The following is a 24,360-nucleotide window of genomic DNA, read 5'->3' as shown; positions in this document are numbered from 1 at the left end:
AAAGAGCAGGCGGTGGCTCAGTGGCTTAACATATAAACTGAAGAAATATGTGGTCCACGACAAAAAACACACCGTCACTTTAAGATAGAAGGATGCTTTCCCCAGATTCTGTTTGCACAGCACATAAGCGTGATTCGAGAGGACATATGATCACGTTGCACTGACATAACATCAGGACGACGGCTTCGACAACGCGACTGTTCAATCTCTTTATTTTTTTCTTCGTTCTGTTGTTTTTCTCCAGCTGCGCAAAAATGCGAAAATTTTACAGCAAATCTAAGTGCCACGTGCCGAGCGCTGACTATCCCAGCCGCTTCGGCTGAAAAGCGCCACGCGACGCGAGAATGTGGCGAACACAAGCGCAGTTCCGTTTCCCTGTGTTCCACCGATGGCTGTGCAGTACAAAACGGCTGCACAGGAAGCACTTCTGAAGACCGTGCCATTCCAGAAGCTGCGACCGCCTAACAAAAGGGTGCTTCCTGCCGCTCACACGGACTCCTGCTCGGCGGCAGCGCCTTTCGGGCAAGCGTCACTCCGGAGGGTTCGCCGAGCCGTGGCCGATGGCAGACACGCTTGCTGCCAATCCGGCGTGTTCGATCCAGCCGGTCCTTGCGACTCAAGTCACGAAGAAGGGGGCTACCCCGTGTGCCTCGCGCGAGGAGAATTATTTATGACCGCCAATATTCGCCGCGTCTTCGCGAATAATGCAACTCCCTGCCGACGAGCCCGGCGAAGTCATGGCCCAACCAGGCAACAAAGCAAATGGTCACTGCTGGGAAAAAACAAAGATGCATGGCGTGATATACAAAGCGCGGAGCAGAAATGCCAACAGCAAAGTCAAATCGAAGCAGATACGTTGGCGAGAACTGAGGCACACGTGCGTGGTTTTCGGTAGACTGTTTGCTTTTGTCTGGCGTGCCCTTAGCGCAGCTGTGACCGCCACTGCGGCTATCATGCGCGGCCGCCTCAGCCCCTACGTCGACCGTTGCCGTGAACACCGTGCCGCCGTCGTTGCAGACTCTATATTGCGCTACATGGCCGTAGAAGAGGAATGCAGCCTTCACTTTGGTGTCACATTTGTTGGCGGCCCATCAGGGTAGGCTTTCATTTTTGCCTCTTAGTATAGTTGCAAATACGCGAGAGTATGATGGCACTCAGTTATTACGTTACAGCAGTTTTTCAGCGTCAAACAAGAGATTTTGTAAAAAAAGTTATTTTAAATCAGAAAGTAGATTAGTATAACAATGTTAGTGAAACTGCATTATTATTTTGGCAGTATTGTTCTTTTGTCAGCCTCTTCCTCCGTCCCTTGCCCTGCGCACATTAAAATGTGATGTCAAAGACAAGCGTCACTAAATATTTAGAGGCATTCGGCGGATGAGATTGACATACGTGATGATCAGGGTCTCAAGAAACGCAGGAGGTAAATGGCACAACTTGAAGTCTGCGGAGAATGTCAATATATATATACATATATATATGTAGCATGAAGCAGAAGTGCCAACAGCAAAGTCAAATCGAAGCAAATAAATTGGCGAGAATTTAACAATACGAATTTCAGCAGTTTTTCTCAGTAGAAGGAGCTGGTCGAAAAACGCAAACCTGAACGTACTTGCCTTTTGAATGTTGCTGCCACAGAACTGGAAGGCTAACGCTGAAATTTATGCATTTCTGCGTGTGTGTGCGCGCGCGCCTGTTTACCGTCTGTTTCTTCAACCGTCTTCGTATACTTTTTCAGTTCGATGCACATTATTATTCAGCACCACAGTGGTATCAGCAGCATCACTTAAAACACGAGCGCTTGTCTAAAACATTTGTTGTCCCGGGGATGCCTTTTGAAACGAAATTCTAGACTTCCGCGTTTCGGGCCGCAGAAAGTGAACACAGAAGTTCAAACTGCATGTTCTTATCTTCTATCGACCATGCCTTCTTTTTCTTTTTTTTTTTTGGTTGAAGCACTCCACACGTGGCTTGCTTAAATAACTCGGTTGCACACCGCTCGCCTTTCTGTCAACAAGCCGGCGACGAGCGCGTACCGCATATACAAAGCGTCGATGCTTGCGCACAGCACTGTATATGTTCCTTGAAAGCGGGTGCGTAGGAAAGTAGTGAACGCACGGTCAAAATGGGGTTCACCCTACGCGTTATAACTGAAAATGAGACACTGACGCTTTAGCGAGTAGGTTGTTTCAACCAGAAAGCCCGTGAATAATCTGCACCTGTTCTCGTCATCAGTTAGAATAATTATTATTGAAAGCTGTCTCAGTTCAGCTGCGCCGCTTCCGAGATCTTGAGAACTGGCAGATGGTACTAATTCAAACGTCACAACACCACCTTCTTCGCTAAAGACAACGAATCTTGCTAATTCGGCTGCGTAAAAATTCGTGTGCATGCTCTATCACAGTGCACCCTTAGCGATAGTACTTAAAATACGGTTCCATTCATTTCTATTTATCTACTAGTATTTATGTATTGTGCCTCAACGACACGCGCATGATACGCGCGTATGTCAGATGTCTTGATGACACCTGACACCGTCGCGGACCAAGTCGCAGACTCGAATCCCGGCTGCGGCGGCCGCATTTTGATGGGGCTGAAATACAAGAACGCCCGTGCGCTCTGCACTAGGTGCTGTTTAAAGATGCCCAGGTGGTCCAAATTAACCGACCGAGCGACCCGACCGGCCGAACTTTGCAAAAGGATGGATAAGTGGGCTAGTTGGTCATGCATTATTAGAAAAACTTACCGTTCTTTTACTGCGTCGTGTGTGTTTAGAGCACTGTAACATACTTCACTGTGAATTACGTGAATTTCGGAAAACTAATTAACAAAAAATTGGTGAACATTTTGTTAGAGCCTTTGGGGAAAATTTGGAGGCTGTCACATTTTATTGCCCCCCCCCTACTCCCCCCCCGTTGCAAAAACAAATATCTGGAATATTGAAGGAGTTCGAGACATCAATAATCAAATTTTAGCGATCATGTCCAGGATATCTTGAAACCAAGCTTGCTGAGAGCGCAAGAAAGGTGACCCCGCTGTCACCTTTTATTTAAGCATCCCTAATTAAACGCCCCTAATTTGAACATCCCCAAAAGTTTGAAACTGAATGTCTCCGCAGACACTGATACCACGCGTTTTGTCTGGCAAGCATCGGATGCGACGTGCCGTGTAAATATTTACCGCGACATGTTATAAGATCCAAGCTTCGTCACGTATTTCGTCATAGGATGTTTCCCTCTCCGTTACAGAGAGGCTGGCGGTTGAATCACACAACTCAGTCATGGCTAATTCACCTAAATTTATTAAATGTCCCTTTTACATATTCTCTAAGAAAATATTCTGCGCGAATGACTTCCGGTTCTGATCTGATGCATGATGTGTTTTAAAGCTGTTTGCTGGCCATCTGTGCCAGCATGAAATGTACTGTCGAGGTCTTTCCCGGTGGCACAAACTCTCTACGCCCATCATCCTCGAGACTGTAAAATAAACAGCCATTGTGGGCAATGTGTTAAGATAATTAAATTCCGGGGTTACCGTGCCAGTTAAAACCACTATATTATTATGAGGCACGTCGTTATGACGGACTCCAGACAAATTTTGGCCACCTGGTGTTCTTTACGGGGAACCTAAATCTAAGTACACAAACATTTTCGCATTTCACCTCCCTCGAAATGCGACCGCCACGGCCAGGATTGACGCCGCGACCTGGAGCTCAGCAGTGCAACGCGATGGCTGACTGGGTGAGGGCCAGGCACGTACCCAACGGGGGGGGAGGAGGAAACCCACGGCGGAGGTGAACAAGGCGTTAAGCACTCCCCATACGTAGGTGAAGCAATTTGCCTTTCGTTTGAGAGCTTTGACTGTCGTCAGCGCTCGCTGCCATTCCGTCTTCACCGAGTGGAATGGTTGTCAATTTTTTCACTCCTTTTGGATGACGGTAGCTATGGCCATCTCCTGGGGCGTGAAGGCCAATTTTCTCATCGATTCGGTGCCTCGATTCGGTGACTCGAGATGCGTTCATTTGTTACCATGTATTCAACGGTCTCCTGCGGGACCCGCCGTGGTTGCTCAGTGGTTATGGTGTTAGACTGCTGAGCACGAGGTCGCGGGATCGGACCCCGACCACGGCGGCCGCATTTCGATGGGGGCGAAATGCGAAAACACCCGTGTACTTAGAATTAGGTGCACGTTAAAGAACCCCAGGTGGTCGAAATTTTCGGAGTCCTCCACTACGGCGTGCATAATCAGAAAGTGGTTTTGTCACGTAAAACCCCATAAATTAATTTTTAATTTAACTCCTACGGGGACGGTAGAGTATCCGTCTCCAGTGCAAGAGGACCGTGATTCAAATCCCGGTGCCGCGCAATTCTCCACCGGAAAATACAAAAAAAAACCGTGTGTTGAGAAAATTGCACAAACAGGCCTGGAGTGCGGCCTGGAGGCGGCGCAATTCTCCACCGGAAAATACAAAAAAAAGCCGTGTGTTGAGAAAATTGCACAAACAGGCCTGGAGTGCGGCCTGATCCCGGTGACCAGAACCGGTAACGCACTCTCTCACCAGAGCAGGATTGGCCACCCTGGTGCAGTACTTGGCCACAACCTCCTATATGAATACAACAATCGAACCCCGGCCCTCAGTCCCCAGCAGCCGCGAAGCAACTGACCACGGCGGCGGTCAGATCTGTGACGCTGCAGAGGGTGCTAAGAATACCTGGCTCCGGACAGGCCGCCATTGGAATCTGAACCTGGCAACGTTTAACGTTAGAACGCTATCTAGTGAGGCGAGTCTAGCAGTGTTATTGGAGGAATTAAGAGGGTAGTAAATGGGATATAATAGGGCTCAGTGAGGTTAGGAGGACAAAAGAAGCATATACAGTGCTAAAAAGCGGGCATGTACTGTGTTACCGGGGCTTAGCGGAGAGACGAGAACTAGGAGTCGGATTCCTGATTAATAAGGAAATAGCTGGTAACATACAGGAATTCTATAGCATTAACGAGAGGGTGGCATGTCTTGTTGTGAAACTTAATAAGAGGTACAAAATGAAGGTTGTACAGGTCTACGCTCCTACATCTAGTCATGATGACCAGGAAGTCGAAAGCTTTTATGAAGACGTAGAATCGGCGATGGGTAAAGTCAAAACAAAATACACTATACTGATGGGCGACTTCAATGCCAGGGTAGGCAAGAAGCAGGCTGGAGACAAGTCAGTGGGGGAATATGGCATAGGCTCTAGGAATAGCAGAGGAGAATTATTAGTAGAGTTTGCAGAACAGAATAATATGCGGATAATGAATACCTTTTTCCGCAAGCGGATTAGTCGAAAGTGGACGTGGAGGAGCCCGAATGGTGAGACTAGAAATGAAATCGACTTCATACTCTGCGCGAACCCTGGCATCATTCAAGATGTAGACGTGCTCGGCAAGGTACGCTGCAGTGACCACAGGATGGTAAGAACTCGAATTAGCCTAGACTTGAGGAGGGAACGAAAGAAACTGGTACACAAGAAGCCAATCAATGAGTTAGCGGTAAGAGGGAAACTAGAGGAATTCCGGATCAAACTACAGAACAGGTATTCGGCTTTAACTCAGGAAGAGGACCTTAGTGTTGAAGCAATGAACGACAATCTTATGGGCATCATTAAGGAGTGCGCAATAGAAGTCGGTGGTAACGCCGTTAGACAGGAAACCAGTAAGCTATCGCAGTAGACGAAAGATCTGATCAAGAAACGCCAATGTATGAAAGCCTCTAATCCTACAGCTAGAATAGAACTGGCAGAACTTTATAAGTTAATCAACAAGCGTAAGACAGCGGACATAAGGAACTATAATATGGATAGAATTGAAGAGGCTCTCAGGAACGGAGGAAGCCTAAAGGCTGTGAAGAAGAAACTAGGAATAGGCAAGAATCAGATGTGTGCGTTAAGAGACAAAGCCGGCAATATCGTTACTAATATGGATGAGATAGTTCAAGTGGCTGAAGAGTTTTATAGAGATTTATACAGTACCAGTGGCACCCACGACGATAGTGGAAGAAAGAATAGCCTAGAGGAATTCGAAATCCCACAGGTAACGCCAGAAGAAGTAAAGAAAGCCTTAGGAGCTATGCAAAGGGGGAAGGCAGCCGGGGAGGATCAGGTAACAGCAGATTTGTTGAAGGATGGTGGTCAGATTGTTCTAGAGAAACTGGCCACCCTGTATACGCAATGCCTCATAACCTCGAGCGTACCGGAATCTTGGAAGAACGCTAACATAATCCTAATCCATAAGAAAGGGGACGCCAAAGACTTGAAAAATTATAGACCGATCAGCTTACTGTCCGTTGCCTACAAAGTATTTACTAAGGTAATCACAAATAGAATCAGGAACACCTTAGACTTCTGTCAACCAAAGGACCAGGCAGGATTCCGTAAAGGCTACTCAACAATAGACCATATTCACACTATCAATCAAGTGATAGAGAAATGTGCAGAATATAACCAACCCTTATATATAGCTTTCATTGATTACGAGAAAGCGTTTGATTCAGTCGAAACCTCAGCAGTCATGGAGGCATTACGGAATCAGGGTGTAGATGAGCCATATGTAAAAATACTGGAAGATATCTATAGCGGCTCCACAGCCACCGTAGTCCTCCACAAAGAAAGCAACAAAATCCCTATAAAGAAAGGCGTCAGACAGGGAGATACGATATCTCCAATGCTATTCACAGCATGTTTACAGGAGGTATTCAGAGGCCTGAAGTGGGAAGAATTGGGGATAAAAGTTGATGGAGAATACCTTAGCAACTTGCGATTCGCTGATGATATTGCCTTGCTTAGTAACTCAGGAGACCAATTGAAATGCATGCTCACTGACCTGGAGAGGCAAAGCAGAAGGGTGGGTCTGAAAATTAATCTGCAGAAAACTAAAGTATTGTTTAACAGTCTCGGAAGAGAACAGCAGTTTACGATAGGTAGCGAAGCACTGGAAGTGGTAAGGGAATACATCTACTTAGGGCAGGTAGTGACCACGGATCCGGATCATGAGACTGAAATAACCAGAAGAATAAGAATGGGTTGGGGTGCGTTTGGCACGCATTCTCAAATCATGAACAGCAGGTTGCCACTATCCCTCAAAAGGAAAGTGTACAACAGCTGTGTGTTACCAGTACTCACATATGGGGCAGAAACCTGGAGGCTTACGAAAAGGGTTCTGCTGAAATTGAGGACGACGCAACGAGCTATGGAAAGAAGAATGATGGGTGTAACGTTAAGGGATAAGAAAAGAGCAGATTGGGTGAGGCAACAAACGCGGGTAAACGACATCTTAGTTGAAATCAAGAAAAAGAAATGGGCATGGGCCGGACATGTAATGAGGAGGGAAGATAACCGACGGTCACTAAGAGTTACGGACTGGATTCCAAGGGAAGGGAAGCGTAGCAGGGGGCGGCAGAAAGTTAGGTGGGCGGATGACATTAAGACGTTTGCAGGGACAACATGGCCACAATTAGTACATGACCGGGGTAGTTGGAGAAGTATGGGAGAGGCCTTTGCCCTGCAGTGGGCGTAACTAGGCTGATGATGATGATGATGATGATTCAACGGTCACGCTCATCGCTGTTGCTTCGTTAGTTCAACCTTCTTTAGACTATTCCAGGGACCAGGGAAGAGATTCGGTTCGTAGTAAAGTGGCCTGTATGCTCGTGGAACGAGTTGCGGCCGGAGAAAACGCCAGTTGCGTTAAACCTTTCCTTTTGCTTCATTATTTCCTCGAGTCACGGCTCACCGCGACGCTGGCAGATCCTCGACCCGCGATATGGGTTAGATAAGGTGGAAAATGAAATATTGTCAAACAGCGTCCATCACCAGACCCTGAAATAACCGGTAAAACCATAAATAATATGATTCTCCCCGTTACCTCGCCTGGCTTTTCCCTAATTGTACAGCACTTCTTGTGCAAAATTGGCAACTGAAAAAAAAAAAAAGAGTGCCGCAAAGAGTTGAGAAATTAAGCGATCTACTTAGGGAGAGAGCCAAGGCAACAGCCAAACAGGAAGGAAAAGCGAAAATTAACACATTTAACTGTTTGTGAAAATATATATTGACCAACACCTCTTTATTTAAAAAGGAAGTAGGGAAAAGGCGGCCGGAAGTGGAGAATAATTCCGTGTGTTTTGAATAACGCTTCTACAGTTATCAGTGGAGTCGCCTGACGTGGCCACTTCTCTGCTGTGATAATATGAGTGTTTTTGTAACCTTCCACAGTGGGCGCAGTACGTCTAGAACCGCAGCGTCCTGCGCTCTACGCGGTCGCACGGTACTGGTGACCACGCGTCGTTACGCAACTTCCCAAATAACAACACAGGTCGGTTTTGCCACTTAAGTTGGTAGAGCAGTAAACGAGGAATCCAAAAGAACTGTGATTGTTCCGGAAACATATATATTTCTCTATAATTCTTCCTGGGCTAATTCAAAAAACGCTTCTAGAAATGTTTATTTTTTACTTTCGCTTGTTTATTTGTTCTTGGCTGCGTTCTTCCTGCGCTTCTGTCATACGCGAGTCCATTTGATGTGCTTGCTCGTTTTCCAAGTAAATGAGTGGTGTATCTCACAGGCGTACCTGTGAGGTACACCTTATTTCAATTCTCTTTTGTGGATTTGCGCGTATTTGTGGCGCATAGTAGGCATTATTCATAGTTGTACTAGTAAAGCTACCTCCCCCCCCCTCCCCCCCAAAAAGAATCCTGGGTAGGTGCCTGGTGAGGGCAGATGGGTACCGAAGCGCCTTCTGCGTACGGAGCCAACCTGGTTTCAGGGATGAGTAATGTATGCGTTTGGTAAATTCGCGACGAACCACGAAAGCTTTCAGAGCTGTGGCATCTAGAATGTTAGGCCTGTGCTAGAGAGAAGTGGGGGAAGGAGAAAAGGCTAGCGCTATTTTCTGCAACTAGAGGATGCTGCACTGCTATGAAAAGTGAAACCCCCCCTTTCAGCAGAACCGCTTAATCACGCGAAGTATGGCAGCAGTTGCCGTCTGCATGTGGTAGTGAATGTTGAACAGAAACTGCGCACTGAGTATATGCTGCAAGGCATTCCGATGAGAAATGCAACCTTCTTCTTCGTTAAATATTTCTGTTGGAGGATGGAGCCAAAGATGCGTAACTAATTCATGGAGCAATCTGTAACGGCACTGCTGTAAACACTAGTGTTAGCCATCGCGGAAACAAGAAGAAGATACGAAGACAAAGAAGGAAACGGAACGCGCTTCTACCTGTATGGTGAGGGTGTGATTACCAAGTGATAGGCACATGTGTTACCGTTATTACCCGTTCGCACGCGAATAACCACCCTGCGGACAGCCGAGCATATATCTCTGCATCTCGTTTATTTCCGGGTGACCGGCTGTGCTTTTTGGTTAGCTGTAAATAAACTAGCTAATTAATGCTTTGGTTTGCTAACTGTAACCTGCTACAGAAGTGTAAGCCCCTGTTGTATGATGCAGTACCATGAAGACGCTTGATATTCACTTGATATATCCACGTCATTTTCGTGCTAATAGCGTCCATTTCAAGAGTAGATACGGCTGTTGCCTTTCTTAGATCTCCGAGTGAAAACGACCATATTGTAGCTGATTGAACTTTTTGTCCTAATTTACTAAATCATACTTACTTTCTTGCGGCTACAGAATCCGAATGACCTCTTCAAGAAAGACATGCTATGATCATACTTACAGCTCTCTCTCAGGCAGTAAAAAGGCAAGGAATATTCTATTAAGGTGTTTCAGAAAAGCAGCAGTCATCTAATTTATTAACTTTGTTTTCGGATTGTCTTTAGCCAACTTCAGTTGTACGCACATTGTTTTATAAATATCAGCTCTTTTACAAAATTCAAGCAGCATTTCGTCATCGTTATGTCTGACAGCCACAGAAAAACTTATTTGCATATCAACCAGTGCAGTGGCTTTTTGTACAGAAGTGAGTGATGTACTTTCGTTTGTGTCTGCTGGAGAGACGTTGGCAGGAATGCCCCTTTCACCATTAATAGCCGTTAAAGCTAATAAGATGTACTGGAAGCCATTTTCATGGAGCGTACATTCAATGGAAATACCGAAAAAACAGATGTCATTTGATATAAACCTAAAGCAATGTCCCTGACACAGTACCACATATTACGCTAGAATCAAACAATGTAAAAGCAGCTTTGTCACTTGGAAGTTTTGGGCATAATAACGCACAAAAAATGCAGATGTACGAAAACATGCTAGTGAGCATTCCAAGGTCATGGGGATTTACTGTGGAATGCGCTCTCTGGTACCGATAATAATTAGGTTCCATATTTTCAGCTGAATAATACTAATTCTCATCACACATGCAGTAAGTTAGGATGGGGCACAATCAAATTTTCGAGCGTAAAAATTGCTTAAGCTGTCAGTGAAAGCGGCCCCTACCATAGCTCATATCCCAATTGACACTCAAACTACCTGCCCCCAAAACATATATTCAACAGAACACCTAACATGTGCCATATGCTTTTAAGATACAGAGATATACATATATATAGAGAGAGGAATGTTTCTGCACCAATATTAAACTGACCGTAAGGGCAAAGACATTTTTTAAATTCGTACTGGAAAATCGTAGACAATTGGAGAGTCGTTCCCCAATGTGCAGAAGTAAAGCACATAATTATATCGAGCATGAACTGTGGAAGCAGAATGCATCGCTGATAAATTTATTTGTTTAGATATTTATTCCCCAAATCTTAACTTACTTGACACTCAGAACACAATGATAAGGAAAACATTCTTTACCTTTACCACTTTCTCTGCCCCTTAATGGGTCTACAAAGTAAACGGTCACATTAGTAGTTTTTACAGTGAAGATTTTTATAGCTATATTTTATGTCGTATAATGCCACGTTATGTGCACACGTGTTCCGTGAGCTTGTGTTGCTACGTAAGTATACCTGGTCATTTTCTGGCCTTAAGCACAGGGAAATAGTTTCCCTTCCATGCTTCGATCATTTATATTTCTAACATGCACAACAGGCCTATGTAATTAATTCTGTCATCGTACCTTTCAGGGCATATGCTGCAATCGCGAACTTGAAGCCTAGCCCTAGTGACGCCATGTCTGCTTAATATAAATTCATAGACGAACACAATATTCGGAATCTTCGTCCTCAAAATCTGCTGAAGAATTCATTGGCGTCCCAGTTAAGATTGTCTTTAACAGGGAGAAATGCCTCTGTAAAACTGGTAAGTGGAAAGCCAGTGTATTTCGCAGCACCTTTTAAGGACGACTATGTCGAAGTTTGTGCTTGCCTATCAATTTCGCTATTTCAGCGTGTGTCCTAAATGAATTTAAATAAAAAATGTAATTAGTGATTTTTTTTACTCAACCGTCTGGACATCACAACTTGTCGCGCATGTCCGGCCCTTTAGATATAATTCATCTGAACAAGTCAATTTGTCCTGGATGCACCACAGAATTTCTTGATCAGTTTAAATCTCGAAAAAAACAAACAAAAAAACACACACTAGACAACAAGGAAAAAGTAAAGAACATCCACTATAGTCATCTGCGTCATACTACAATGAACGCACCATCGCTCGAAACCTCAAAAGAAAATTTTCTGTCCCCCTGCATCGATTATGTCAAAATAAAATGAAAGATCGAAACTATTTAGGTTCAGAATACATTTGCACCAATAAATGCATATTTCGTGTCCTGTCCGCGCGTACCATAAGTCGCAAAAGGATCACATGGTAAGTCGGTAAGAATCGAGTTTGCCCGAGCAAGGCTCTTCGCCATCGACCCGGGCTCTTCGACGTCGGGCTTTATTTTGTTTGCTAAAGCGACTTAGGGAGTTTAACTCGTTGGACGTTGTCCGTGCGCTCCAATCAGGGCTTCTTTCATTGCAAAATCGTGCTTGGCGCTCGAAGGCGCCATCCGCTCTGCGGTCTCGAGCCTTTCACGTCGCTTCGTCAGGCCAGTCACTCGCGGCGCGCATCAGTTAGGACTTCATTTTCTTGTCAGGAGCGTCCCGCACTGCTTCGCACTTCCCCGCAGTCTCGTTTTTTGTCTGCTTCTGTCAACGCAGCTGCGAGCATTGGCAGAGCAAAGGGGGCCGTCGCGCCGCATTCAACCTGCCGCACACCACGTGATTCCGGACTCGAGCCTGGTAACGGCGCAAGCCACGGCGCGGCGCTAGGGCCTCTAAGCCTGCGCCGCCCGTGCCGCCGCCGCGATAAGCGCAGAGCCCGCAGCCGCGGCGGCCCGTCGGTGTACCTCTCCCTCCGGCGCGCAAATCAGGCCCGGGCTGACAGTCGCGCCGAGCGCTGCGCCGTTGTCGCCGGCAGCCCGAGGTCTGCGCTCTTCTTGGGACGGCCCACGCAGCGCTGACTTTTGTCCTTTGCGTCAGTTTTGTGAGGCATCCCGGCGCCCGCCCCCTTTCTCTTCCGACAGCTCTGTGCGGTGTCAATTGTGCGGGCGCGTTGCCGTGACGTTATTCTGCCACCACCTGTCACCGGCCCTTTCACACTCCTTTACTTCCATCATCATCAAGGAGACACTGGGTGACCGAAGTGACGATCCAGAGAGACGCGATCAAAAGAGCTGCTTTCACAAGGACGGATCTGTGTGGATGTTGTGACTGTGTTACGTGAAGTGACGCGTTGCGCTCCCCAGGCACTGAAGCTGCGTGCTTACGCCGCAGTTTGGACTGCGTGCAGTCAAGAACCTCTGTTCGCTGTTCGCTCAGTCTGCCTCCTAAACAGCCGCTGAACGAGGCCTATTATTCTGATCAAGCTTGCGCACGCGGTGATATTCATGACCTTTCGATGTTGACGTGACACTAAAGGCTGCTTCGTACGTGGTAGTTCCCTTGTGACCGCGCGCTGTTCGTGACGTTGCGCCTTGGAATGATGTTGCTGCTTGTCCCTTGTGGATTCCGTTACTTCTAGATCTGCTAACTGTCACGGTAAGGCTGAGCCTTCTTCTCAACTTCTCAGTGTTCGCTACTGCCCAGGGGCTGCTTTGCTTACTCTGCATTACTCTCTATTAGCGTGCGTTCTCATCTGAAGGTCTCTTTTACTGTCGGCTCTATTAGCTCGTTTTAGGTTCTGAGTGACGATTGTACGTTGGAAAGTCACAGCGTTGTATTAGAATAACAGTTAAGTGATTCTTTCCGGCGTGGATAAGTGTTTATTCGTAGTTTGTCGTTATGCATGACAGTGGTTCACGGGCATAAGCTTTGCTCTTTTGTTAGATCATTTGTTGAGTCTTAAATTCTGTTAAGTTAAATGCATATCTTCGAGACCCTGCGCTTCTCTTTGACGGTGCCACACCTAAAAATAGGGCGTGAGCACAAGAAAATGGTACAACTGAACGATCGACTGGCAACTGGCAAACATTCTCGTATGGTAGAGGTGACAGTGATATGAGGTTGAAATTGAACCGTAAAAATAATAAAACGGTGCGTGCTGGCATGCTGCAGCTGTGAAAATTGTTTTCCCCGGCCACTTTCCTCGTCATCTGGAGCGTTCTTTGCCCAAAACGATGTCCCAGGTTCCATTTCTAGCCACGCCAACCGCACTGCGATTGGGGGCAGAATGCAAAGACGCTCGTCTGCATATACTTAGGTTCAGGTTCCCTCGCTCCCTCGTAGCACAACTGTGGCGTCGGGATGGCCAACATGTTTCCAGCCGGCGTGGTACATTGACGCGTTCTGCGGCGCTGAGTTTCGGCTCCACGTTCCTGAGCATTATAAAGTTAAAGCTGGCGTACAGAGGTCGAGATGAACTGCAAATCGTCGACCTCAGGAAATAACATGGTGATGTTTGGTGCATGACACATACAGACAGTACCACCTGCTGACATCAGATCAAGACGCACATCTAGCGTAGCAATGATTAGCCGAAGAATGTACGCTTCAGCGCAGCCCGAAGTGAAGTTTTCTGACAGAAGTGAGTGAAGGAACAGAATTTTTGGGAGGTCCTAGCCATTGACGAAGCGCCACCTATCGGCCACTAATTTCAATTCCAGCCAAAGGGTGTAATTGTCGGTCACGGACATGGTCATTTGCCACACTCTCGCGTGGTCTGTCATAGTGGCCGCGATAGTAGACGGCATTTATTAAAGTTGACTTAAACGGCCGTTGCTAGGTAAAACTAGAAAATATTTTGCGTGCAGTTCGTTTTTAAGATGTTTTGTGCGCGTTTCGTTCCCCAGCACATGATGCCATGTCCCCGTATGTCGAAGCTCTCAACCTTTCATTTAATTTGCCTGATTTCCTTGCTGTGCTCATTCACAACAGTTTGCTTTGTATAAACATTCTGAATGCTACGTCTCTTCTTACAAGCGATAGATAGAGTGTGTATGGGAAATTTTGCGTACTTTTTGTGGTACCTGCACGTATGTAGCTAAGTAAACAGTGGTCGTCAAGTGTTCGTTGTCCACTACAAGATAAATATGGGGTGGGGGGAGAGGGGGCTGTGGAAGGTTAAATCACTTCATTTGATATTGAGTTCCTATAGCACTTAATGTCAGAAACCATAATTGATTTTGGTGGTAAATCGTTTCGTATGTCGAGGAAGTAAGGAATGGCAGTGCCTGGAAGACGAGCGCACCAGATTTGAAGGGAGACAAGGAACAGCAGAAAGGGGCTGCGCTAGGGGAACGGGAGTTAGGCAATAACGGCGACCTCTTAATCACCCGGACTCGCGGGCTATCGGGAATCGTGGCCCCGTGATGAGGTGCTTAATTAGACGCGCATCGCTGCCGAATGCCCCCGCAGACCCCCTCCGCTCACCCGCTCCGCTGGGCCTGCGAGCGCCCGGCCGTGCATGTGCACCCGAGGAAGGCACTCGCCTGCTAGACCCGGCTATGCGACTACTCATTCCTCTTGTTAGGCCGAACCACTGCTTGGATTCTGCATACTCGGAGAACATTACGTGTGTAGTCTAACTTCGTCGCCGCTTCTGAAGATTTTTCATATGTAGACCAATGGTACCACGTGTCCAGCCAACTATCATTACACACTTTCTATGCCTCAATGTCCGTAAGAATTTCACAGCATATATACCTTCCGTGCTATTTTTGCGGATATCAGTAGAGGGCATCACCAGAAAAAAGCTAGCAATGTTTGAATTTCTGTAATGCAACAGGTATATAGCGCACAGAAGAAAATATCTGTCCTGTCGTTTCCTATATTGCTTTGTCTTATGTTGGCCTCTCTTACGTGAAAATGCCGCAATAGATAAAAAAAAAAAACACGAACATGGAGCTTTAGAAATGATCTCATTTACCTGAGAAATTTGGGCACAAAAGGGTCCACGAGGGCCCCACCGATTCGAAACTGCGCCATTTTTGCGAGCGTGAATCATCAGTGTTTTCGCCACTGAGTCAAGCTGCCAGCGACGGGTCTTCTATTACAGACATTGCATCGTTTATCACTTCCACTGTCAGCCTGTTTAGAGAGAGAGAGAGAGAGCAAATGATAAATGAAAGGTAAGGAGGTTAACCAGGACTGAGCCCAGTTGGCTACCCTACACTGGGGAAAGGGAAAAGGGGACCGAAAGATTAAAAGAAGAGAAAGTTCACTGGGAATATCATTCGGTCACTCAGTGCGGATCACAGACGCTGACTCAATCCGGTCACTTTCAAATATCGCAGCATCACTTTTGTGGCCTTTTGTAGCTGCGATATGCGAGGCCATGGTCCCAAGATCTTGTTCAAGGTGAACGGCTTTCTATCTAGCTGATTGAGAGCTGTGCAGAGGTCTTGCCTTTCATTTTCAAAAGATGGGCAGTAGCACAGTAGATGTTCTATGGTTTTCTCTACACCGCAGGCATTGCACTCGGCGCTATCAACCATTCCAATAAAATATGTATATGCATTGGTGAATGCGACGCCCAAGCGTAAGCGGCACAGCACTGTTTCCTCATTACGCGGAAGCCCTGGTAACAGCCGCAGTTGCATAGATGGATCGAGGGCATGCAATCGATGTTGAGTGAATTCAGGTGTGTGCCACTTCTTCAATGTCATACGGTGCGCTAGCTTGCCTAAGTGTTGGGCTGCGACAGTCCGCGATAAAGGTATAGAAACAAGGGTTGTTCCTTCGTGTGCTTCCCTAGCAGCTTTGTCACCGATGTCGTTGCCGAAGATACCGCAATGACCAGGCAGCCACTGAAACGCGACATCGTGTCCTTTCGCGATCATTTGATGGTGCATTTCTCGTATCTCCGACACAAGTTCTTCACATGACCCGCGACGAAGAGATGACAGAAGACATCGTAAGGCCGCCTTCGAATCGCAGAATCAGCCTATTTAAGATACTGCAGGACAAAGGCCGTCATCAGGTATCTTCAATTTCTCCTGTATTGTGGCTTCGGAGCCGTGCCACGCTGTATATGGAAATTTCTTACCCTTAGCAAGTTGTCTACCGCAGTCACAAAGATTTCCTTTTTTTTTCTAAGTCTTATATATGCAAGCTTAAGACAGTGCGTCAAGTATCCTGAGGCTATATACGATCAATAGCCTTCTATGGTAAAAATGAGAATTTCCGAATGCCTGCCTTTCTGGTTACATTTTAGTTGAAAGCTTTTATAGGCCGGCAATAGAGAAGGAGAGACGAATGCATTCGTGAAGTTAATAAGGAATAGGTCGGAACGCTGGCTGTTCAACAAAGCTTTGAAGTAGATGTGTCTCTAGGGTGTTTGCGATCAGAACATCGGATGCTGTCGCAACGCGTCGCCTTCACTACCTGTCGCAATACCGTCTACCAGCCGATGACCGAGAAGTAGATTTCGCGCACGGCTTGCGCTCATCGCTGGGCTATGTTGAAATATCAGGTGCCGCTGCGACAAAGACAGCGTTCAGGAGCGGTCATAGTCTACACAACGAAGATCAAAGGTTTATCCTTCGGACTCTGCTAGGAAAATTATATAATAGGCCTTTTAGACATTGGAGAGAGAGAGAGAGAGAGAGAGAGAGAGTGGAAGAAATAGAAGAGAGGAAAGGCAGGGAGGTTAACCAGAGGCACGTCCGGTTTGCTACCCTGCGCTGGGGGAAGTGCTATGAGGACAGTGGAAGATCTGCATGTAATCATGACCTCGTGCATCTGCTGTGCACGAAGCCACGAAAGGCTGCTACATTTCATTATGCCCACCAGTATATACGGCCGCTTGTCACTGAGCGAACGGCGAATGTTTCATTGCGTCTGTTGCGAGCATGCTGAGTGAAAAATGGATACTTCTCGTTGATGTATCGAATCAAGAAGACTGAAGTTAGCCGTGGCACTGCGCGGACAGTGCTTCGAATTTTGACGAACATTGGAAAAGTCATGAACGTCGATGATTACGTTCGCAAAAGGTCCTAAAATAATTTTACTTCCATTTTCTTACGCAAGCTGACGCAACTGTTAAAATTATGTTATGTGTTTTTCTGTGTTTATGCGCCACGTAACAGAAGATCACTCAGCAGCAAATTTGTGCACGGCTTACATTCATTTTACTTTATATTATTTAGTGCATATATTTATTATCTGACAGAAAAAAGAAGATAATTTGATATTCTCACTCAACAATGCATAGCATTCCTATAGTTGGGTTTTTGATTAGACAGCCACAAAGACACCATAATGCCCATGCTAACTAGCTAACGTCAGCTAATTAATATGCTTCTGCTACCTACGATGGAAGTCGAATGAGTTGCCCGCCCCCCAGTTCGTATTTTCTTCGGCGTTTTATTCTTTGCCAAGGCAATGTTTCGTCTAAGTCTTAACGCATGACTATATATACCTATTTAAGGAGTGTCAAGCAAATAACACAGACATTTACAGCATAGACATGCAGCGCTAATGACAGTTCGGCTTAATGTCGACTTTCTGGGTCTGTTGCTCGTCCAAATCTGTTAATCCGCTTCATCTGTGTGCATCATCATTACGGCGTGGGCGCGAGATTATGTGCTTGCTCTTTTTGTGCCACTTCATAAATGAAAAACAAATAATCATGATGGTTAGGTCACGTGAACGAGCAATTCTGCATGCTTAATTCCATTCCTGGCCAAGTGATGCTGCCTGTGGAACGCCCAGGCAAGAGAGGAGTCATTTCCCATATACAGCCTCTAGGCGTTCAAGAACGACCTATACGAGGCCCAATCTCTTGCACTTACGTCTCGTGGCCTCCCAAGCGCTGCTGCCCAACTTCTCTGGCTAAGGGAGGTTTTCCCCAGAAAAGCTCTGCTCAGAAGATACAGCCCTGGGCATCGATCCCACTTATATGCTGAATTAAATGGTTTAAGAGTCCTCGACTTGAAGAGTCCACACTGGATGCTTTAGGACATCATTTACGACTTTAATATTCCTGGGCTGCAGTTTAATGCGGTTGGCGCCTTCTCCTGAGGAGCACTGTTTGGTGCTCAAGCACTTGAATGCAAATTATGCCAACCACCTCCATGTCCGCATGGACCTAACGGTCAGCGTGGATTCAAATAGCTGTGCGGCTGCAGACTGCATACCATCTCTCGGTACTGCACGGTCTGGTCGTTTGGACCGTGTAGTCTCTTCGACAATAGCAGAGTGTGCAGCTATTCACTGCTGCTCTTCGCAAACTGAAGAACGGACAGAACGATAGAGAACAACGACATATTTCGCACGGAAAGAGACGCTGAGGCTGAGCAGGGGGTGGCCAGGTCTGCCAGGCTAACCTCGCCTGTAGTAACATCACCACCATCACCACCACCAACAACACCACCACCACCACTACTATCACCACCGCATCTGTCATGGGCAAGCGATTGTTCTATACTTTCTAGGCGTCAAAAAATCTCACGTGTCTTGCTCCTCCCGGCATCAATCACATGCGTGTTATTTCATTTGGAGATGCCCTGGGAGGAAGACCATTTTTGCCATGAAAAGGCATTTGGGGTGCTTTGATTAACAACTGGTTACGCAGAGACGTCTATGGGTGTTGGCTCATAGACGTTACTTCTTTTAGTTGCATTTATTTCATTTCCTTTATTTTGTCGTGTGTCAACCAACGCGAAAAGAATAAAAACAAAATCGCTTCAAGTCATTCTCGTTGTTTGTTTGCTCGTTCGCTTGTCTGTTTCTTGCGCTGCAAACCCTCGCTTGGTTCTCAACTGATGAAACTGTTGAATGGACATGAAAATATGACATGAATGAACAGTTCGTATGCTTTGCGACCTTTGCGCTGTGCGACATGTCAGATTTTCACAATAAACACTCGCGAGTGCAATCTACGCCGTGCAGCAATCCGGATATTTTAATCAAGACGACATGGACAAGTTTGCAATTTCTTCGCATTCCTTTTTGTAATGAGCCGACAGGTCCAGTCTCAGTGTGAACTGAAATTAGCAAACAAACTCGAGAGAACAGATTGCTTCTATCGACGCATATTCTGTTTTTCACTTAGCTCCTATGAAGAAACCACCCTTTCCTTGCTACTGATCTCGACTGCTTCGCGGCGGAAAGAAATAATCTGACGCAATCGATATCTGCGAACGCCGACAGCATCTTAGGGCTAGTACAATATCACGCCTGTCAACAACTCTTAGTAAACGCCCAGTCACGAAAGCACTGCTTCATTTTCTTGCGACGAAAAATACGGCGTGATTTGTCTCGAGGAGTCTCGTATTTATTTATTTTGGCTATTTTTCTTTTCTTACTTTCTTTAACGCATCCATCTGATTCGTATTTCTGTTATCCTTGTCGACTGCTCCATAGCTTGCTACCCTTCGCAACGCATTTCGCATGATCCATGAAAATATATATCACGAAGATGGAGTAATTCATCGATTCGAAGGCAGCCCTGCATTGTTTGCTGTCCTCTCTACGTCGTGGACCACAAGACCAACTTGTGTTAGAAATAAGACAGCTGTATTACTAGCTAGCAGGGAAAGGACATGACATCACGTTTCGGTGGCTCCCAACACACGGCGGCATCATGGGCAACAAAATCGCCGATGAAGCTGCTAGGAGGCTTCACGAATATGCCGTGAAGGAAACCATCTCGCAATCAAGAACTGATGCAACAACGACCCCTTCGCATACCAGCTTGTGATACCACACGATCCACGTGGAACACGCCAGGTTTCCGATATGCTCAATTGCAGCGCGCCTGGACCCATCCCTCCAGCTACACATTCCATCTGGACAATCCTGAATCGAGCCAGCTGTCCTCTGCCGACTGTGGCTTGGAGTGTCTTTCCCGAATGCATTTGCTTGCCGCATCGGAATGGCTGACAGTGCTGCCTGTGATAGTTGCAGCAGCGAGGAAACAATCGAACATATCATTTGTTATTGTCCTCGCTACATCTCCCAAAGACAGTCGCTCGCGACGGGGTTTACAGGCCTTGATGACTGGCTGCTTTCTGAGCACACGATCTTAAGACTGCTGGCTGACGCGATCTTCACACCAGAAGACGATGGAGGCGCTATTGAGGTGCCTCCGGTCAAGCGATCTGCTTGAACGACTGTGACATTCCTGCGTTCCTATGTGTGTGCTCTTTCCTTTTTTTTTTCTTTTCCCACTCTTTGCGTGTGTGTGCGCTTCTCATTTTTTCACATCGTTCTGTCTTCCTTTACCTTTTCCCCAGTACAGGGTAGCAAACTGGCTATCTATCTTCCATTAACCTAGCTGCCTTTCTCATCTCTTTTATCTCTCTCTCTCTCTCTCTCTTTCTTTTGTCGTGTTCTACTCTGACACTTGGAATAGTGTCTTTTTGGCAACATTTAATGCGAAATTATTATAGGTATCATGAGGCAGAAAATCTGGTGTGATCAAGCGATGGTGCCAAAGATCATCATCATTTGTGTCGTCATCATCGGCTTGTATGATGTCATAGTTATACAGAAGATAGTAAACGGGTAAAAAATTTTAAATTTAAAATATAAAAGGGCGGAGGCTCACGGGCTTCCCGCCCCAACGTGGGTGCGGCCCGCGACCCCTGCCGACCACTAAACCAAGAGTGGGGGGGAGGGGTTCCTCAGGACTCAATAAAGTTATTTCCTCCATGGGGTTTTACATGCCAATACCACTTTCTGATTATGAGGCACGCCGTAGTGGAGTACTCCGGAAATTTCGACCACCTGGGGTTCTTTAACGTGCAGTTAAATCTAAGTATACGGGTGTTTTCGCATTTCGCCCCCATCGAAATGCGGCCGCCGTGGCCGGGATACGATACCGCGACCTCGTGCTCAGCAGCCATGGTAAATGGTATAACAATGTCAGTTAGTATTAATTCTGGGTAAATATGAATTAAAGCTAATAAAAGTGAATTAGAAGAAAGTGAATTAATGTTAGAACTAGTGAGATTAAGGTGAGTGAAGATGGAGTAAGTTAACGTGAAGTAAAGCGAATGAAGGTAAGTTAAAGTGGATTAAAGTGGACTAAGGTGTATTAAGATGGATTAAGATTGGTACACATTAGAGCAAGGTCAATTAAGGTAGGCTTGTGAAGGACACGTGACAATGTATTGCGTCATGTATCATGGACGCAGCTAGTTAATTAGAGAAATCGTAATGCTTTCGCATACAAACCACGTAAGCATGCTTAAGTGACTGTCACTTTTTATTATGTCACATGGGTGCACCCATAATTCATATCTAAGTCGCTCCTGTCACTCCAGTCTCTATTTAAGCTCTTATATAGAAAGTAAGAACGAAGAGTTGATTTTTCCGAAGGCAATACTCGTAAATAAGCATGGTCTAAGAAAAAAGGAAGTAAATAATATATATTATAATTTTTAATTAAGTAAGTTAGTAAGTAATTAATAATATATGTTGCAGTATTTCGTGCCTTTCTTTACTAGCTTTTGGGTGCTTAAAGAGTTGTGGTGGTCTTCAGCGTTGGCATTTATTATAGAGCTTATAGGTGCGCAAAAGCACCCTCTTTTAGTTTGTTTTTGTTATCACACTTTCTACCTTATTTGTTGTTGCTGTTATAATACTGGTGTCTTTGTATTGATACATTTGAATTGCATGTATTTTTGTATTAGTTGAATGTATATATATCCATTCCTGCTAGGGCCTCCTGATGGCCTGCAGTGTTCTCTAAATAAACATAAATAAATAACTAAATAAATATTGCCATAGACTCGAGGGCCTTACTGGTAGGACTTCGATTTCCAATGTTTGTGGGCAATGTGTTGTTTTTTGGCAGTAGCGAGGGGTATGCTAAACATGAAGAAGTGGTCCCACGAAGACGCCACGATGACGGAAGAATGCCGGCGATGGTGCAATAAAAAGGGACGAGTGCAGCAAGCTCACATCCACTTTATGACTACTATCGCAGTGTAAGAAAACGCTAACGCAGCACATCTAGTTCCATCCGACGAACCACCAGTAATCACAAAATCATGAGACGTCCCAAGCATTCAGAATATGTAGAGTAGAACGGCTAGTGCGATCGCATCGAATACGAAAGGACCCCGTGTACTCGATCACGCCTGAACGTATAGCGCAAGCGGAGAAGAGAATGCCTTTGGTATACAGGAAAGTGCCAGTATGCAGCTTGTGTCATGGGCAGCACGCTGTGTTAGTAGTAGTGCAAGATTTAATGACGACGTGTTTCGTGGCGTCGCACGAAGCGTGACGTCATTGGTTTAGATTTTCTGTATAGAAATTATTATAAAAGAAGGTAGATTTTCATATTGTATCCTCGTGTTTAGTTAATTGTTTATCAGTAAACATGGACTTAAATGTATTCTAACGGTGCCAAAGACTGAACTTAACAAGTTTTAAGAACTTTCACTGCGCTATAACGGTCCAAATATTATGAAATACTACTTTGAAATCTGTGATAACGCAGTTAACTACTGGCATAGAAGTTTTGGCGATAAACTGAAGAAATAGAAGTTTGGCCTTCATTATCTCCTTTATTAATCTACCTCTCAGCCAAGTTAACAAAGAGTTTTAAAAAATGATTAATCTACCAAAACTGGTGCAGTGTTTCTCTTTAGTGTTGCTTTGATATAAAAACATTTACTTTGCCCAACGCTGATAAGGAGTCCGTCATTGTCGTTATAAGCGCTTGCCCGCTATAGTGAACTCTACAGGAAGCTATAGGGGACTGAGGCCACAATCACTGTCAGTATTGGTGCTTTCTGTAATGACCGAGTGCACAGAATTACGTCTCGAAGCACAGCTTTGCAAGACGTGAGCTCTTTTTGTGTACATTTCGGTGCGACGTGGGTGGTTGCTAACGCAGCTGATGCGGCTGAGGCTGCAGTTTAGCAGAAGGCTTGTCGTGTCTCTTTCTGGGGTCACAGCGAAATAAAGGGTAAACCAAAAAGGGTGGAAGGAAACGAATGCTGACAACTAAGTTTTGTAATAGAATCAGTGCAGAATATATACAATAATACAAACCAGACAAAAGGAAGAAAAAGAATAAAGATGAAACTTTTGACACAGCTGTCTTTCCGGGTATTGAAACTAAAAAAAAATATATATTTTTAACTCTCCACAATGGGCATGTAGCTTTAGTATTGGCACAAGAAGATGAGAACCTTTAAATGTACGTACATATGTGTCATGCTTCTTCGCGCACACGGGTCTCATCACCCTCCTTCCCTGAGATCGTCACAGATCGCCTTCGTGCTCGCCCCATCACTACGTCGACGTCTCCGGCATTCCGGTATATGCTGTGAATCATGTAGTTCATGAACATAAACCCTGCATGACCAATAAATTTCTGGCCTGTTCAGCGCATAAACATAAATATCTCGGGACTAACTCGGGAAAAAGCAACGCTGTTTTACCGCATCTGAACCGACTCCACGTACACACCGGCTTAGTCTATCAAGACTGGGTGATGCGCTTCCTCGTTCTGTGCTTTCTGTGGTGATATCGCCGACATTGAACATTTCATTTGGATATGCCCGCAGTTTGACACAGAAAGGAAAGCGATGGTCGACAACCTGCAAGAGAATGGTCTTTCGCGCAGGACCTTTGAGCACGGAGTTCTCCCTGGAGGGCCTGCGGAAATCAGGAAGAGAGCGCAACGAGTGCTGATTGCCTTCATGCGAGACACGGGGCTCTTCTACACGTGGTGACACACACAGTGACACTCATAGGAGGCGCAGGCGGAACAGTTACTGACAATGAATGCAAGGCTAACCCCGCCTGAGACACCACCACCAAGATTACACATTGGACAGGCGTAAAATAAATACAATTGTGCGCATCGCCGCTAGTTGCATTATAATACATGACATTTTCTTTACGAAAACGTCGCTTCACATGCATGTGCGTAACATGTATGTAGCATCGACATAATTTTACAGAGAAGCTGTTATGGGCTACTTCCCCCAGGATTGTGTCCGTGTGTAGACACAAAATGACACAGTGCCGGGCCTACCCG

The 24,360-nt window shown here is 45.8% G+C and overlaps 1 protein-coding gene across 1 annotated transcript in view; it reads left to right on the top strand.

The window, feature by feature from the left end:
• Positions 1–11,980: 11,980 nt before the first annotated feature.
• The window catches only part of LOC126542578 (kin of IRRE-like protein 3), a 233,905-nt gene continuing 221,525 nt past the window's right edge, over positions 11,981–24,360 (top strand). Inside the window, exon 1 of the mRNA XM_050189718.3 lies at positions 11,981–12,959. The gene's annotated coding sequence lies outside the window, so the exon portion shown is untranslated. The remainder of the gene's footprint in view (positions 12,960–24,360) is intronic.

Source organism: Dermacentor andersoni, chromosome 2 (assembly GCF_023375885.2).
Source record: "Dermacentor andersoni chromosome 2, qqDerAnde1_hic_scaffold, whole genome shotgun sequence".
Taxonomy (NCBI): Eukaryota; Metazoa; Arthropoda; class Arachnida; order Ixodida; family Ixodidae; genus Dermacentor; species Dermacentor andersoni.
This window is presented reverse-complemented; position numbering and strand designations above follow the sequence as displayed.